At 41.4% G+C, this 5,786-nt stretch overlaps 1 long non-coding RNA gene across 1 annotated transcript; it reads right to left on the reverse strand.

The window, feature by feature from the left end:
* Positions 1-894: 894 nt before the first annotated feature.
* Positions 895-5,321, reverse strand: LOC129386349 (uncharacterized). The gene is made up of 2 exons (XR_008613758.2): positions 4,073-5,321; positions 895-1,066 (listed from the first exon to the last, which is right to left on the reverse strand). It is a non-coding gene; the product is annotated as an uncharacterized lncRNA (long non-coding RNA).
* Between the last annotated feature and the right edge of the window lie 465 nt (positions 5,322-5,786).

The following is a 5,786-nucleotide window of genomic DNA, read 5'->3' on the forward strand; positions in this document are numbered from 1 at the left end:
AAAGTCTGAGTCTATAGACTGTCTATACACTACATATAGACAGTCTATAGTCTGATGGCCATACTTTTTACAGACTAGTCTATAAAAAGTCTGAGTCTTTAGACTATCTATAGACTTATGGCCATACACATTTTATAGACTAGTCTATAAGAAGTCTGAGCCTATAGACTGTCAATAGACTTATGGCCATACACTTTTTATGGACTAGTCTATAAAAAGTCTGAGTCTATAGAGTGCCTATGGATTAATTAAAATTCATGTTTGTAGACAGTTGTCTGCAGAATGTCGATGGACAAGTGTATAGGCTTACAGTTCTACTTTTGTAAACTGAAGTCTATAGAATGTCTATAGATGTCATTTGTCTGTATACATTTTATACACTTCAGTCTACAAAAGTAGAACTATATATACACTTCTACTTTTGCAGACTGAAGTCTATGGAATGTCTATAGACAAATGTATATAGATAGTCTATAGACATTCTATAGACTTCAGTCTACAAAAACAGAACTTTATAATCCGATACACTTTCTTCTATGACATTCTGCAGACATTTGTCAACAAACATGCATTTTCATTAATCTACAGACACTCTATAGACACAGACATTTTATAGACAAGTCTACAAAGAGTGTATAAGGCCATAACTCCATAGCGGCTACCTACTAGTTTTTTTTTTACAAGTTAGTTTACATTTTTCTTTACATGCGGTAGCAAAACGTTTTGAATGTATTTATGCATGTGCACCTGTTCCTTTTCATCTGCACTTATGCATTACCGTTAGCAGATTAATAATGCTCCTGAACCAGCTGTACTTTCATATATGTTGCATAAACAGAAAGAATTTATATAGTGTTGAATCATGCAGTGCAAAAAAAATAAAACAAATGCACCGGCAATGCATTAACCGTTTTTATTGCTCGATATAATATATGAATTCCTTAAATTCATGTCTTATGCTAATTATGGAAACAGATTACATATTTACACTACTCCTTGGCAAGCATGGTCGCCAGGCTGGCCTTGACCTTTGTGTCATTAGTCCCAAAGGTGCTGCAGGTGTATGCTGCAAATAAGTAGATGCAGCAATATGAGGCAAAAATAACAAGTGTGTATTCTTTGTATGTTCATTAAGCAGCTTAATATATTTGCTCAAACCATCTAAGTCAATACTTAATGCGGTTTAACTATGACTAAGGGCTGCTTGTCAATACAAATCAGTACCTTTATACAATGTTTTATTGCATGGTATGGTGAACAATTAAACAGTCACAACTGCTGCTCGTGCCAGTATGTTCCCTTTTATGACAAGTTCATATATGATGCATTAATGTACTTATCCCAAATGGTCTCTATATTTATTGCTGAAACGTTACCCAGTTGTGCTGTCTGTACAATTTTTTGGCTGGTAGTTAAGTATGCCCGTGCAGAGGGATATTTTCAGAAGACGTGACTGGAATATTCACAGTATCATGCCTAAGATTGTAATTTATTTTGCCTAATACACATTTAAATGTCTTTCTCATACTTTTAAATGAATGGTCATTGGCCATAACTTCAACAGAAGGCAGATGGGTTGATTGTATTGATATGGTCACTTAATTTCTTACAGGTAATGAGGCCTCTTGGGCATGCTAACAGGTTTCCAAGTTAGGTATACCACATGAGCACCCGAAATACCACACGAGCACTTTGTGTCATGGCACGACAGATATGCACCTCCTAGGAAACAGAACTGATAAGATAGTTCGAATGAATTCTATCTCAGTAAATTATTTAAGGTGCTTTGAAAGATGAAATTTTTTTCTAGGCTATCGAGGTTCAGGACGTTAACGCAAAAAAAACATATTGAGTAAGAAATGCCTTGTCAGTATGCTTGACTTTCATTTTTTTTTTCAATAAATAGGACCAATTTCCCTCAATTTTTATGAAGTGAAAGGTTTTAAAAATATATTTAACACAGAGATTCTCTGGTAACGTTGTATGACATATGACAAGACAGCATACCTATGTGGCCATTTTAAGATTTCCCGATCTTTTTCCAAGCCTTCCCTGGCTGTTTTCATGAAAATTTTCTGGCAATCTATGACGCCTGCAGCTTAAGTGCAATAAAAAAAATATTGTGGTTTAATGCTTGCCAAGTACTGCCAGTCCATAATATTTAGATAAAACGAATAACACGTCGGTCACTTGATATGTAGTATTAGATGCAACTGACTTGAATCCCTTGTTTAATAAAGCTGACAAGGGCTTCGGCAAGTTCCTAATTGATGGCCACACGAGTACAGCACGGAAGACACAGAGACACACGTAAAACAAATGCAACAATGTGAGCGAAAACTATACAATGAGATATTTTTACGGTTCAATAGTAGTTTTTTATATAATTTGCTCTCATCACTTATGCCTCTAGTTTAACTTTGTTTCTCTGACTAAAGACTACATGGCAATATTAATCAGTACCATTATGATGTTTCGTTATATTACAGTGTGATAAGCAGTTAGACAACCGTAATGGTCGCCGGTGCCAGCAACGGTACGTTTCGTTTCAAGACAGGTTCATGTGACACACAGTGTACTTATAAAAATAAAATAAATGCGAGAATCCCAAACGATTCCTATAATAATAATTGTTGAAACAAAGATACCCGGCTGGACTGTGCACATTTTTCAGGTGTTAATGCAATATGCCCGTGCCGAACGAACATGCTCAGCATACTGACTGCACTTTTGAACAATCACGTTAACATTTGCAATTTATTTCCGTTTAGAACAGTCTGCAATGTCTCTTTTCTCATACTTCGAGATGAATACATTTGCCACACTTTCAGTAGAATGCACATGAATGGGGGCGTACTGATCAGGTTACTTACCAACTAAAACATGTTACAATCTCTTAGGCGTGGTGATAAGGGTAGAACAAATGCAATGTCCACTGAATTATTTGAATAATCTGTGCGTTATCTACTAAGAAAAGACCACCAAATTGATAATCTGGCTCTTTTTTCTTTTGTACAGCGCATATAGTATGCAGTCTGTCCAAGACGACGGCACTACATGCAACAGTAATGAAAACCGGAACACTTATTACACACGACAAGGGCTTCATACCATGCACGACTGGCACAATGCGAATCTGCGCCAGCAGCTGCCTAGTGATTAAGAGCACGTAAACTGCATAACGCCGAAGCATCGAAAGGCGCTTAACGCTTTTCATATAGCTCGAAAGATAACTTCTGCTGCTAAACTGTTTAAAAAAAGAGACAAAAAAAAATCTTCCAACTACCGTCAAACGCAATGCCTTCAGTTTGAAACGTGTAAAGGTGCTTCCCGGAACGACTAATTTAGTGTTCTCCAATTTTTTCGGCTAAGTTGCGAAGCTGCAAGTGACTGAGCTTATCGCAGGTTTGATGCTCCAAAGCGTTTGTGGTTGCATATAAATAGATTGGGTGAATTAGAGATTTTTGCTTGATATTTCTTCAAGTCTCGTGTTTTGCTTGCGGTAACTTCCCAAAATTAACTTGCGGTAAGTTCCCAAACGATGCGAAAACGGCAGCGCACACACTGCTGATGCCTGCCCCGCAAACACGGCCTTTCATTCGAGTACGTTAGCAGTTATTCAACTATACGTGTCTGTCTGAACATTCTTGATGCTAACACAATTTCGAGATATATACGTAAAGCGTGTCACGAGAATTTCACTAGACATGCGGCGCAGCATTCATCGCGGCCGGATCAAGCGCCACGAAATTAGATCTACCGCACTGGCTGCCCAACATACACAATGCACAACATACACAACATACACAACATACAGTATCAAGTTAAAACATGGTGTACGTCCTTCTTTACGCACGTAAACTATAATGCTAAAATCAACAAGCCCGAGCGATCGCTCGCCGTAAAACATTCCGTATAGTAGAAGCGAGAACAAGAGCGCGTTATCAAACCATGTCAACGACAAACCGACACTATACCCGAGTCGCCTGCGCTACATGCAGCCGCTTCGCGCTAAGAGATGCGCTCACATAATCATGAGCTATTGACGCAAAACGTCTTTGCTAAAGCTTACCGTTCAGTGTAGTTGACGTGTGATGCCACAAAGATGACACGCATACACAGACACCGACGTTCAGGCATACACCGCACACCGGTATAACCGTTTACGTGCCTGGCGCACTCGTTGAGACGGCGCACCGCCGCGCATGCGCAAGAGCTCCGAGCATGCGCAGGAGCTCCGCGCGCGAGGGCGTGCGCGCTCGGAGGAGTGTGAGCGCCTTTTCCTCCTTCATTTTTTTTTTGTCTCTTTCTCTCTCTCTCTCTCTCTCTGCGCGCCATGCGCGCCGGAACGGGTGGCTTATTCATCTTTAACACCACTATTCATCTTTTTTCATGGACGAAGGAAATGCGCTGGTAGGTTGTATGACAAACGCTGTGGGCTATCGTATGAGACTGGAACGCTAACATGAATGCGCTGTTTGTAAAAGCCGTTACAGGGCCCTTCAGACGTTTCAGACGCATTATTGCCAGCGTCGATTAGTAATACAGCGTACTTGTAGCATATCTTCCAGCGTACCGCCAAATGTGATGCCCGCACGTATGTTAGTGCTAATTTTCTGTTCCGATGATAGGTCAAAGCAATCAGTACAGCATTGAGGTACTCATATGCGTGGCTGCGCAGGCATACCGCCGGCGAAATACTGGGTGGGCTCAGAGAATTTGGCACCTATTTTAAGTGAATGAGAAACTTTGATAGGTTTATAGCGCAGGATATCAGTCAACAAAAAACCGCCCGATGTTAGTGACGCAGCCGAGATATGAAGACAATGTGAAATGTATCCGAGAATCGGACGACACACAACGCGAAGACCACATGCGCGACATCGGTTCATCGCACATTCACAAAGTCCGCGTTGTCAGCTACAAACATTACGAGTGTATTTGCTGTTAGCTTGATGCCTGTTTGGAATCCACTTGTAGCTGAAGCTGGCGTTCATAACATCTATTATAACAATTGGATCGGCGTTTTGCTTACTTTATTCTACTGCCGCAAAAGTGATGCGACAACTGTGAAGACTGTCTTGGGATTGCCGAGAGCGGCTACGTAGATGATATCATGTGGTCAACAAATGCGGAGGTATACACTATGTGTATACTAATGTCTACAAATAGGCTCTACAGCAATCTCAGCAGTATACAACTTCAGTGGCTTATATCAAACGCAGCTACGTATTATCCACCGGTACCTGCGCTTGGTTACAGCGTACACGGGTTGGGCCCAGATTAACGATGTTTGTCTATTGTTAATCTATAGACATGCAAGACCACGACAACTCAGAGGAAGACCAGGGGGTGAATTCACCACCTGGTCTGCCGGCTTTCGCCACTTATTCACCACCTTTGCCACATCATCACCATCTGACCTTCACCACCTGGTCTTCGCGAAGTGTACGTCCGGGAAGCAGCCAGGTTTAGGGCCTTCGGGTGCCTGGAAGACCTTGGTGACTCGGACGGTGCCTGCTCCGCCGCGATCCTCGTTCGGGGCAGCTGCACCGAACGCAGACTAGCAGTCTGCACGGTTTGCCCGCCGCGCCGGAGTTGCGGTGCCGTCGTGCATGAACCAGTGCCATATCATCGCGTTCGCAGAGGGCGGGGGGTATGGGAACTCGGAATTACAAATTATCGACTTTCTTCTATACATATTCAATACACCGGGAGTAGAGAAAAAGAAATAGAAACCTTGTCGACTATATTGTCCATAATATAGAGAGTCTATAGACAAAGTA

This window comes from Dermacentor andersoni, chromosome 4 (genome assembly GCF_023375885.2).
Source record: "Dermacentor andersoni chromosome 4, qqDerAnde1_hic_scaffold, whole genome shotgun sequence".
Classification (NCBI taxonomy): Eukaryota; Metazoa; Arthropoda; class Arachnida; order Ixodida; family Ixodidae; genus Dermacentor; species Dermacentor andersoni.